This window comes from Tachysurus fulvidraco, chromosome 3 (assembly GCF_022655615.1).
Source record: "Tachysurus fulvidraco isolate hzauxx_2018 chromosome 3, HZAU_PFXX_2.0, whole genome shotgun sequence".
In the NCBI taxonomy this organism is placed as follows: domain Eukaryota; kingdom Metazoa; phylum Chordata; class Actinopteri; order Siluriformes; family Bagridae; genus Tachysurus; species Tachysurus fulvidraco.
In genome coordinates, this window is record NC_062520.1 from 24,317,239 (window position 1) to 24,331,163 (window position 13,925).

The window sequence follows — 13,925 nt, forward strand, 5'->3', positions numbered from 1 at the left end:
CACAATTGTTGATATGTGCCCTGACAAAATATGAATAAATTCTTACATGCTTACACACACTCTCACACAACGTGTCGAGCAATCAGCTAATTTGCAAAGGAAAGCAGGACATAAAGGGGAGGCATAGAGTCTAAGCTTACTCTTTACAGGATGAGAACCTCACTTCTGTAAAACCAAGTGTAGTATCTGTTCCTTTCGGTTTAATATCTGATAAGAGGACGTACTGTATTGGAGAATAAATTGAAATTAAAAGCAGGGAGCTGGAAGAGGGGCAACATCGGTTAACAATACGACGGTTGCTGCAGCAGTGTCTCCTCACTGATATCTCATGCAGACTGTGTAGTGTGGGAAATGTGGGGAAATGAAAGAGATTTAGTCATATATAAAGTACTTCTATACCTAATACCTAATATTTTATTCAAATGTGTGTCCTTTATATATTCTTTATATGTCAACCATAAATTCCCTTTAGGATTAAACTTTTGTTATTGTCCTTTGCTTGTTCTTTCCATAAAGTTTTTCTTGTTTTTTTGAATAACCAAAATGGCCGTCCTCATGTACATATATCCTTGAGTCACCCAGCCCCCATGTTTTTTCCTCCCTCTCTCTCTCTCTCTCTCTCTCTCTCTCTCTCTCTCTCTCTACAAATAGGATAGTGGGAAAATTATCCCTGATTCTTGGTCTTTGGTCTCCACGGCAACAACAGTCAGGTGACCTTGCCTTGCTTCACAATCAATTTGCTGATTCACAGAAAAGCAAGGTAGACAAAGAAAGATGGAGCGGAGAACATATGTAGAACTAGGACAGTTGTCAAAAAATGCAGATAACCACATCTTTAAGCCATATACTGCTATATGGTTAAAATGACAATTAAATGACTTGAAATATATAAAATTCCACCAAGACTGCTGTATGTGCAAATGTGTGTGTGTCCTAATCTTATTTCATATGTGAAATGTCAGAGTACAAGCACTCTGAGACTGAGAACATAAAATTGGGTGTATTTTAATATAAGGACAAGGACCATGGGAATGAAAGACTGATGTGTGTGTGGGGGGGGGATCAGACAGGATGAGGAATGAGACAGATGATAGCAGATAGCAGAAGTTTAGAAATGTCAAGTCGGCGAATGGAAAAGAGAGAATGATAGAAGAAGAAGCAGAAACAGAAAACACAGCAAGTGAGTGTTAAAGAGAAAGGACAAAAGGGCATTCGTTTAATTACCTGAATAAATAAAAGTCAAAGTAAGGAAATAATCAAATCATATCAATATGTCTTATCTGATTAAGCATCGGCATTAATACCCAGTCTCCTGAACAGCACCACTCAGCTGGCCCTCCCCATCTGACCCAGGGTTAATGTATAATTACTATTACTCTATCTTCTTCAGTCACTATTGCTTAGATTTTCACCCAGCATGGTGCATGAACAGCATTTTGAAAAGATGTGGTTGGCTAGAGTCACATGAAGAAATATGAGGAAAATATCTTGAAAGTGTTACTTAAAAGAACGCAGTTGTCACATCAGATGAGGTATGATGAATATGAATTAACCAACATCCAGCAGAAGCAAACATGTGAACAGAAGTAAACATGCGAACTTGCCAGTTGAAATGGTGTTGCCAAATGATATGTTAGGAATCCGCTTAGCAAGATGTCGGATTCTCTCACGCACATAATTATACCAAGCTGCAAACTCTATGCTATGTGAGAAGAAAAATCGAGAGTTGCGAATGATAGAAATAAACGATAGGATGAGGCAACAATATTTTTGCTAGGGACTCCATTTTTCAATCAATAAATGTCACATTAAATAACATTAATACATTCTAAACATGCAGAAAAAAAAACACAACATGAGTCACTCACATCATATTTTAGTGGAATCTAGCAGTTGTAGGAGTTTAGATTTTATATTAATTTTATGCATCTATCAGTAGTAGCACATTATATGCAATATGAAAATTTAATTGAGCAATATTATCATTTTCAACCATAACAAACACACACACACACACACACACACACACACACACACACACACACACACACACACACACACACACACACACACACACACACACACACACACCTATATCTAATCTAAAGTGGGTCAAAGGAATCTTTCTCTGCACCATTCTTTCAGTCTGTCTCAGAAGGTCTGAATGCTGCAGTGATTGCACTAAAGCTACAACCGGCATCATGCAGGCTCAAGCCATCTCCTTCACCTGAATGACCTTTAGCTGCTGAACTCCACTCAAAAGCACTGCAGTAAACAAACAGCATGTTAAACAGTATATATACGTGATGGGTTTATTATAAGAAATTGATTTTACTTTCAGGAGAATGATGAATTATTAAATTATTTTAAACAAGGTACATCCTTAAGGATCGCCATATTTGTGCTGGTGCGACTGCTGACTCTGCAGTCATCGTCTGTGTGTGTGTGTGTGTGTGTGTGTGTGCGTATGTTTAATGGAGGGTTGTTCACAGAGGCATGTGTTCAGCAGGATGCTGTCTCTTTAACAGTCAGCTAGCCAACCAGGAGGCAGACAGTGAGACTGGTGTGTCCTTGGAAATGACCTTGCAGGGCTACTAGTCAGGTGTGAAAGAACAGAAGAGAGAAGGAAATCTTTCACTCTCAACCTCATCTACCCCAGTTCACAGTTCACAGACATTCTTCTGACCACATTTAGACATAATGCGAAACAGATAAGTGAAAAGACAAAGGGAAGAAACAGGAAAGGTTGACTATGATATGAAGGAGGGTACATGGTCTTCAGAGGATAAAAATGTCTTCCTGACACAGAGATCATTCCCAACAGATTAACTTGAATCAACGCTATTTCTTAGCACTGCAGAGGAAATTGTCCAAGGGATAAGGACAGAGAAGATTATAAACAGGAGGCCAGTCATGAAATGTAAAAGAGTAACCAGGACAGAATGTTGGTTAGCATGTGTTGCAGTTTTCATTTTTAACCACTAGGTGCAATAATAACTCTCTGGGCTAAATAAGGCAGTATACAGTACTTGGTGCCCCATGATTAAAACAAAATAGCAACATTTTTTACATTTTGGGTCACATGGATTTCAGTGGAGTTCAGAATGTGTTTGAGAATGATGACTTTATGCTGAGGACAAAGAAAAAGCTCTGCCCAAATTAGTGTGAAAAACTTTCTCTTCTAGAGAGTGTCAGGGATCAGCCTGGACTTCTGGCCATGTGCTACTGTTGTTGTTGCTGTTGTCACGTGTCTGCCCCGCCTTCGTCTGCTCCTCCCTGTCTCCACACCTGATCCTAATTGTGTCATCATCGTCTTTCATATTAGTTGTATTGTATTAGTTGTATTGTATTAGTTGTACCCTAGTCATTGTTAAGTGTCGTCATCTGTATTGCTTTAGTTCTCGTCATTTACTGTCTTTGTCTTTTTTATTTATTAGACCCCATTCATTTGAAGATATCCTGTGTACGGGTCCGTCTCCTTCCTTCCCTGGCTGTGACAGAATGATTCCGCCGACAACTCGGACCCAGCAGGATAGCTTCCAGCTCGGACCAGCTTTTTTTTTGTCGTTATCCCCCCTATTCTAATCGTTGTCTTCGCCCGGACTGTTCTGTCAGTCTTCCTGGATCTATTTTAATCGTCGTCTTCCCCCGGACTGTTCCGTCAGTCTTCCTAGATCCATTTTAATCGTCTCTCCCTGGACTGTTCCGTCAGTCTTCCTGATCTTCGTCTCTCCCTGGACTGTTCCGTCAGTCTTCCTGGATCTATTTTAATCGTCGTCTTCCCCCGGACTGTTCCGTCAGTCTTCCTAGATCCATTTTAATCGTCTCTCCCTGGACTGTTCCGTCAGTCTTCCTGATCTTCGTCTCTCCCTGGACTGTTCCGTCAGTCTTCCTGGATCTATTTTAATCGTCGTCTTCCCCCGGACTGTTCCGTCAGTCTTCCTAGATCCATTTTAATCGTCTCTCCCTGGACTGTTCCGTCAGTCTTCCTGATCTTCGTCTCTCCCTGGACTGTTCCGTCAGTCTTCCTGGATCTATTTTAATCGTTGTCTCCCCCGGACTGTTCCGTCAGTCTTCCTGGACCTTTTATTTGTTTTCTTTTTTCCGGTGCCCTGTGGCATCACCCCGCACCTTGGTGAGGGACGCTGCTCCATTTCCGGTTCCGCCGAGGAGGACGTCGCCTCACTTCATCCGCGAGGGGTGTTGCAGGCGGAAGATTTTTTCCCGTTCTCCCTTTTCCTCAGTTTGTCAAGGCGAGGGTTTGGCCACGGTGCGTCGGGGGACGTCGCTTGGCCCTTCAGCTCGGCTGTGGACGTCGCTCGGCCCTTCAGCTCGGCGGTGGATGTCGCTCGACCCTTCAGCTCGGCGGTGGACGTCGCTTGGCCCTTCAGCTTGGCGGTGGACGTTGCTCAGCCCTTAAGCTTGGCTGTGGATGTCGCTCAGCCCCCTCTGGCTGCGCCGCCGTGTGCCCTGCTCCCCCCACCTGCCTCGCCGTGTGCCATGGCTCCCCTTGCCTACCTCGCCGTGTGCCTTACTCCCCTCACCTGCCTTCGCCGTGGTCCTTGCTCCCCCATCTGCCTTCCCCATGTGCCTTGCTCCCCCCCCCCCCATCTACCTCGCCGTGTGCCCCCCCCCCCTGGACCTTGTCAGGATTTAGCTCTTCGGGAGCCACGCCTCAAGGGGACTTCTTGCCATGTGCTACTGTTGTTGTTGCTGTTGTCATGTGTCTGCCCCGCCTTCGTCTGGTCCTCCCTGTCTCCACACCTGATCCTAATTGTGTCATCATTGTCTTTCATATGCAAGTGAGCCGCATTGCCGATGACAGCGCGGAATCATTAGTTACATTAGTTACGTGTACCTTAGTAATTGTTAAGTGTCGTCATCTGTATTGCTTTAGTTCTCATCATTTACTGACGTTGTCTTTATTATTTATTAAACCCCATTCGTTTGAAGCTATCCTGTGTATGGGTCCGTCTCCTTCCTACCCTGGTTGTGACAGAGAGTGATGTCAAAACATGATCATGCACACTGAACAGTATAAAGTGCTCCTTCTTTTATAAAATTAGCTTATTGCAGTGTTGTCTTTAGATCAGTTCATATCTAGACACAGTGTTTGGTTCTATAACACTGGTTACAATCTATAACACTGAACAAATTAATCATTGTTTTGAGTTTTAATCATCAACATTAGAGATATCGCTAGCATTAGCCGGTTAAAAATAAAAGAAGAGCAAAATCAAGTGAGGTCATATTAACCTGGACATGTTACTATTTGTGACTGAATGTGTACTATGGAAAAACACACAGAGAGAGAGGGTGGGTAGGGATGTCAAGAAACAAAATTAGAGAGAAATTGAATAGCTTTGTATGTGAATGGACCAGTGGGCAGTTTCTGCTTTATCTTTGCACTTCACTAACTGAACCATCTTGGTAAGTGACCCAGTTATACTCCTGTGAAAGACATATACACACGTGTTGTGTATATATGGCTGGTCAACCACAATCTGTCATTACTTAGTATAAATGCTGTTAAGATGACCAGAGGAAAAGATGTTTCAAATGAGTTAAAAGATATGATACATGATCTTTATTGAAACCAGATTTCATGGCAAGAAATTTAGCAAGAAGGGAATCTGAGGGCAATTTCTTATTAAAATGAACTTACAAAGAAAACTGACCTCAAAATCCATATTCATTTACTCGTATTCAGTAAACTCTTCTGGCAAGGTTTGTGGTCCATTCAGAGTGCATGCTGGGAACACTGGGAGTAGGAATGTGCTATATGGAGGTACATAACGTACACACTATATATATATATATGTATATATATATATATATATATATATATATATATATATATATATATATATATATATATATATATATACACACACACACACACACACTCCATATATACACACACATATGGATGTCTATTGATATATATACGGTATATACACACACACCGTATATACACACATATGGATGTCTATTGATATTGATTTTTTCCTGTATTGTTTATATTGTTATTGTTGCAAAGCCATTTTTAGGCATCTGACCTCTCTCTCTCTCTCTCTCTCTCTCTCTCTCTCGCTCTCTCTCTCACATTAGTTAGATTGCATGGGACATCAGCATGTATGCTCTGTAACTATAGAAACGATAATGTACTTGAAAGAACACATTAATATTAATTGTCAGTTATGGTACAGCTGGAACCACTGTCTGAGCTGTGTGTTATACAAAAATAATGAACACCTACTGATTAATCCGATCTGAGAATCCAGCAGTGCTGCAATAAGTCTTTTTACTCACAGCTGACTCAATGTTTAATTATGTTTTGTTCAACATAAAAATTATTCAACATCATTTATTTAAAATTAGATTTCAGGGGTTTTATATATTTTGGGCTTAACCTTCCTACAAGGTTATTTAGCATAGCAAAAATATGCTTTATTTCTAATTAATCAAAGAAACTTCTACAGATGGTATTTACTTATATCATCATTTTTTGTAACACACACACACACACACACACACACACACACACACACACACACACACACACACACACACACACACACACACACACACACACAGTGAGATTTAGCATCTGTTGTTGTAAAGCTACACCTGCTACTGGAGGGCCATGTACTCTGCATTAAAGCCACAAAAGCACATGAACACTTCATTTTTGAACAGATTTTGTGAGAGAGAATAGAGGCAAGGTAAGCATGAATAAAAAAAAATCAGACTACAGTTTCAGCATTATATATCATATTCAACTAACACCCCCACCCCCCTCTTTCTCTCTCCTCTGTCTCTCTCTCTGTCAGAGGTCACTCCTGCATTGCGCTATCGATACCAACATTACTGATTACAAGGACAAGATTATTAAATGACCAAAAAAACCTCCCACCCACTACCCTCAAACATACACATATACTGCATATGTACACATTTATACTCAAGATTGCACATCCTGATGAAAGAGATGCTATTTATAGCACTATGACGTCTGTGCTCCTCCTCCACATCTGCCAGCCATGCTATTTACATTTGTCTCTAGGGAACACACATACGAACATACACGTATAAACACACACACACACATACACCCTCACAAGCACACACGCAAACATCTAACCTGTACTTATTTGGCTCATATAGCACACACACAATACAATCTCATCCGGTAACATTATTTCGAGCCCCTTTGATCATACACACTGCAATTCTGTGGTGGAAAAAAATTTGTTACTGCACCATTCTCTCTCTCTCTCTCTCTCTCTCTCTCTCTCTCTCTCTCTCTCTCTCTCTCACACACACACACACACACACACACACACAATTATTGATAATTTTATCAATCAAGAAGCCAGGTGACTAGCCTGACGCTCATGAGATTTAGAGAGAAAGCAGCTGTGACTATGAATTCTGATTTAAATATATATTATTTGTCTCGGTTAGTAATTAAGTAGGGGTGTAACACAAGTATCTGTATTTATACGTATGTATTTGTATCTACATCTGTATGTGTTTAATGTTCCATATATCGCTATTGGATAAGATGCCAGTCCATCACAGGGTACCATGTACACACAGACACACTCAAGGTTTTAAATGATAGAAATAAAAGTAGACCTGTAATTCTATCTTGCTCACATCTCTCGGCATAATTCTCTCTCTCTAAAAAAAGGCATTTCAAAAAGGGATTAAAAGAATTTAAACAAATTCTGAGGTGATTTTTTTGGCTATAACCCATAAAGATACTATAAACGAGGACAGAAACAGGATGTTAATATCCCAAGGTACAGAAACTAATGCTTGGTAAGCTTTTCTGACGGAAATGCCGAGAGAAACTAGCTGCTGCCCACACACAGTCTAGAGCTAGATTTAAAGAGAGCACCCTTCAGGAAAAAAAGACACAATACAGTACACAAGCTAATAGAAGAGATGAAAGAGTTAAAGCTGAAAATAGGACTTAGGTGGTTTTCAGGCTGGGAAAGTTTGCTGTGGTTTGAATCTTGAATGTGTTTATTCCCAGTGCTCCTGCAGCGTTTGTCTAGTTTCACACTCACCTTATTCGATCAAACCCTTGTGCGTTTACATTCATGCTACATCATCACAAACACAATCCGATTCACTATATAGTTTTTCAATCAGTATTATAGTGCTATTATTCAGATTAAATGACATTTGTATCCATTTACATCAACTGAGCATGTTTTACACATCTAATCTCTTATTTTTAAGCAATGCTGTACAAGCTTTTTTACCTTCAAATGACATTGTTAACTGGTTCTGTTGAGTCCAAGCTTTAATTTTGTGCTGAACAATGAAAAAAACTCTGCATTCTTGTGAGTTGTGTTTCACTGCGCCTGTATTTTTTCATCCCCATAGCTGAATAAGGCTCCTCATCACTTCTGTGTCTCACAACGTTCTCCTGCCACTCATGCTACACGTGTGCTGTGGAAACCAACAATGTCGTCATCAGCTAAAACACACATTGATGTTACTTTACTTCCAGTAAAAGTGCATACCTAAGTATGAGGTGTCTTCACAATTCAGGGGAATCGTGGCACAGTTCCAGGGCAACTGAACTCACACCAGCCCCTACAGGTATTCTTCAGTTCTGGACCATGCTGAACATCCCGCTTTTACATGACCTTTTTTTTTTTTTTTTAAATAAGACCTGAAAGAACAATACAAGGTTTTAGATTAGGTTTTAGATGAAACAATGAAATGAAAAAGCAGTCTAATCCAAGCAGTAGCAGAACAACCCCACAACCAAGCAACAACAGTCCATTAGGCTCTAAGAATAGCCAGAGATCTAGCCTCGCTTCCCCAAGAGCCAGCTCCAGCTCACCAGGCCCACTGTCATTTTTTAACTCCACAACGACCAGCCTCAGGGGCAAATATCAACACTACTACAGCCCTCCTCATGAAATCCAGAGGTAAACACCTGCACCGTCAATAGATGCTCCCAAACTACACAGTGGCAAAATTCTGGTGTCCAACTACAAACAGAGCACTAACACTATTCTGTTAGTCTACATGTTAATATTTATGAACACAGAGAATTTCGAGAAAGCAGCTTTAAACATTTTTATTGAATTTTTAGATTTATATACAAATCTCTCTCTATCTCTCTCTATCTATGTCTCTCTGAGTCTACATGGAATTCTTTCCTGCCTTCATTTAAACAAATAAATGTAAAATACGGAATAGACTCAGGCAGGTTCAGGATCTGATATAACAAAATCCTGATTTAACATTAAAAATGTATGTCATCTTTAAAGGGGATTTTCTAACTAGAGTCATAACCTGTGCAGCAAACATACATCGACCTATAATGACAAGCTTTTACATAATATCAATAGAAGTCAAGTCTTTCCAGGTTCGGGGCAATTTGTGACTTTGTGTGGGTGTTAATGCCAGGTTCAGGATGTGACTATATATATATCCCTGGAAACAATTATATATATAAATATTTAAGGCATTTCCTTACCAGAGCCACACAGTAATGACACAAATTAACCAGACTCTACTGCTGCTAATGAGAATCTTAAGTTAAGAATCATCTTATGAACAGATTCCATTCAACCTACTGAAAGAGATGCTAAACTGACAAATTACTGAAATTTATTAGAAACATGCAATAATATCAAATCGTGCTAAAATGAAAACATCAAGAAATATACAGTATCTCAGAAAGAGAAAAAGGTTTGTGGAGAAATCTAAATATTATGTAAGGAAAAATTAATCAAATTCAGACAGGAAGCAAGAACATACTGTATCAATACAGAATGCACAAACATAGAAAAACTAAACTAATTTTTTTAAATGAGACCTTTTAAAACTGCCTCGTAAAGAAGGAGATAAATCAGACATTCTCAAAAATGTCAAAATTGAAGTGCAACTTCATGATCTGCAAAGGGCCTTATTTAAAAAAATAATAATAATCTGGTTCTTCAAGCTGGCAGCTTTCCTGCAACCTCTTCTTACTGAACACAGTGTCCTCCGAGTAAGGTTGACATTTTCCCAGATATCTGCACTATTGATCACACTGACTGTGTATTGGTACATGCACTGCTCCAACTCTGTAATCACGTTTGAAGGTGCTGGTACATTGGTTGCCCTGATTAGGGAAGAGATTCTGGGAAGAGATTCAACATCTGCTAGCATAGTGAGTCAACATTAACCTTGCCCTTAACCCCTGGAAACCAAAGAACTGATTGTAGGCTTCTAGATGTCACTGAGGAGCATCAAACATTCTGCTGTCTTTAAGAATAGGACTAAGGGTAGGTCATAGCTGTAGCCTTATGAAAGCTCACCTTGCTCCTCAGATCATGGTGAAGTTCTATCACTGTTAAATTGAAACCATCCTTAAAAACTGCATCACAGTATTGCACAACAACCACACAGTGTGTGACCAGAAGTCAATCGAACGAGTAATGAGAACTGCCCAATACATCACTGGAACACAGTTGCCCAACATTTATCAGAAGAATTGCTGCCAGAATGTGAAAGGTATCATCAAGGACACTTCCCATCCCCACTATGGACTGTTTGTATGCCTCCCTTCAGGAAAACACTGCAGAAGTTTGTGCCATAGCACAAAAAAACTCAAACTTAAACTTTAACTGCCACTATACGGCATTGTACATTACTGCTATTAACTGTCATTACTAAATTTATTCATATTTGCATAGGGTTTATATATACACAGTATATATATATATATACACTGTACATACACACACACACACACAAAAAGGACAGCTTCATTTAATGGTGTAAGGTTTGAAGAGACTGAGGATTGGAGTATGTTTCCAGTGCTCTTCAGTTATGTATAATCGGTGTGTTGGTGGTGTTACCTGTATACTCTGCAATCCCTGAACCACCCAGAAGCGATTGTATTCACCATGTGAAGTAGCAGGGCATGACATGAAAAAAAATCTTTGAGAGGAAATAGACTCACTTTCTGGGTGAAAATGGCTGTATGCATGTTGAAATTCTTTTTTTTAATTTTTTTTTGGAGAATTTATCCTAATAGTGGAAAATGTTTAACAGCTGGTTCAGTGACATAAATTAGTAATAATAAATAAAAATATATATACTACAAACACTGAATTGGAAAGTAAGCCTAGAAATATCTTAGCAGGTAGTAGTAGAGTAGGACTTGGATGAGATGTTCAGTTTAATTTAGCATTACACACATTTAGTATTACACACACGCGATCTGCATAGCTTTCCCTTCTCTGGGACTGCACCACTGATCAACTTGCTCAATAAATTATTTACAATCTCTAAATAAATTAGAACATGGCATGTAAGAGCTATATTACACTCAGGCAACAGCACAATAAACAATCTAATTAGGAAAATTACTACAACACAATGTCTCAGTCATTTTCACACATCTGGATATAAAACATAAGAGCTGTTCTACCCTGTTTTTATCTCAGACTCTGTCTGATCAGTGTCTCTATCACACACATTAATTAATAGTAAGTAGTTTAAATACATTTTTTCTTTATATACATTATTTACATTTCCGTCATTTGGTTGATAACTGTATCCAGAGAAACATTTATTTCATTTATACAAATAAGCAATTGAGGGTGAAGGGAGTTGCTCAGGGGCCCAGGAATGGCAGTTTGGGTTGGCCTGTTGGCTCAAGCAGTTAAGGCTCTGCTTGTTCTAATTGTTGATTGGAAGATCAGGGTTCAAGCCCAAGTACTGCCAAGCTGCCGCTGTTGGGCCCTCGAGCAAGGCCTTTAGCGCTCCTTGCTCCAGGGGTGCTGTATCATGGCTGACCCTGTGCTCTGGCCCCAACCTCCAAAAGTTGGGATATGCGAAGAATGAATTTCACTATGCTTCTATTCTCTTCTATTGTTGGACCTGGGATTCAAACTCACAACCTTCCAAGCAGTAGTCCAACACCTTAACCACAAAGAACACTCAATTGAATCTAAGATGCTTCCTGTTTCATTAGTTATTCATGATTTAAGTTTGGCAAATACAGGTGAATGAACACGATATTATATGGCTATATAATACATGAGATTCATTCCATTGCCCATAGACTTCAGAAACAGGAACCTCAACGATCTGAGGAAAGGAAACTGAAAATGACTACAACTCTAAAGGTCTTACATTTACACAACACATTATATAATAGAAGAATTTCAGACCAACTGAGACTTTTCCTAGAGCCAAAGCCAGCCACACAACCAAAAAGTTACATGCAAACAGTGTAGAATGACAGACAGGGTGAAGAAATTTATACTGATGTATGTGTCCCTTAGTGAAACTTGTTTTGTGATTGTGCAGGAATCCCACAAAGGAGTGTGTCTTAGATTGCATGGGTTATTTTTGAAAACACAAGATCAACTATCAGAGTTGGTCTTACCTTGAACGCAGGTGTCCTTTGAAGTCCCTTGGTCTTCTAACAAATGATCCTCTTCAAGTTCTTCTACCTAATCTATTGTTTGAATCTTTAAATGAAGGAATCAGACTTAGACCTTCTTGTCTTTTCAGGGTCCTCACAATGGGAGGCCTTCTTTTTATTAAAAGCAATGTAATACAGATAAATGTGCTTAATATATATAAAAGAAAAGAAAAGAAAATTACAAATAAAATCTCCTTCAAATAATCAAACAGTATTAGAAGTAATTAAAATGCAAAGCTACTAACAAACCAAGAAACACTCTTCAAGTGAAAGTGAAGTGACATACGGCTAAGTATGGTGATCCATACTCAGAATTCGTTCTCTGCATTTAACTCATCCAAAGTGAACACACACACCGTGAACACACACCCGTACAGTGGGCAGCCATTTTTGCTGTGGTGCCCGGGGAGCAGTTGGGGGGGGGGGTCGGTGCCTTGCTCAAGGGTACCTCAGTCGTGGCCGGCCCGAGACTCGAACCCACAACCTTAGGGTTAGGAGTCAAACGCCCTCGAGTGTAGGCTTGTGTTTGTTCTATGAGCAATAACTATTAGCAATTAGCAATAACCCAATATTAGCAATAACTGAGTATAACACACTAAGCTTGCCTCTAGGTGAATGCACACCCAGATGACATTTCATAGGCCTTATATACACTTTGTAACATTGCTATTGCAAGTTGGATTTCGCTATCGAGTCTGGCCACCTTGGGCTTTTTCGACAGCCAACATCAAATTTCATCCTCCAAACATTTCTAGTCTGCGACACTCAGAGTGCTACTCGTGTTTGTTCCTCATCTTTAAAGGTTAACAATTCTATATATGGTTTTATGGTTGCAGATAACTTCCTGCAGCTGCAAAGCTGTGGTTACATATGACTGAAACCTTCATTTGCAGATTTCACCCGCAAATGCTATAAGCATAAGCAAATGCTTATGCTTATTGGCATAAGCGAATCTTAATGCGAGTAAATGTCACCGTGGACTTTCAAGATTTCACTTAAGGCATTATAATCTTCCTTTATTTTAGAATCTTTTTCCAGCTTATCGTGGTACAGCATCTGATCCATCGTTGTCTTCTTTTAGTCCCTCATATTTAAGTCTTTCAACTCTTTAACCAAGACTTCAACCTTTTGTATTTTTACATCGATTTTCCTTTGTGTATTTGCCTTACGTCTCTCCTTTCTTTTCCTATTTTTCCTTCTCTTTGTACTATCTATTTCTGTGTTCTGATGGATAGATTAACAATTGGTTGAGGTGTATCTTTGTATTTAATTGGGTTTGTTGGCTGAGAAGCAGTATTGGAGCCTAGGAAGATTCCTGCAACTCCATCCTGTACCTGCCAGGGTCTTTCAACAAGGGAGAAAAATCATAAGGTCCATCTGAACTCATGTGGTCCTGGGGGAGATGAAAGAACATGCCAGAAGGATAACTGTCTCTATATCACTTCACCAATCAGACTTTAACCTGTAAACT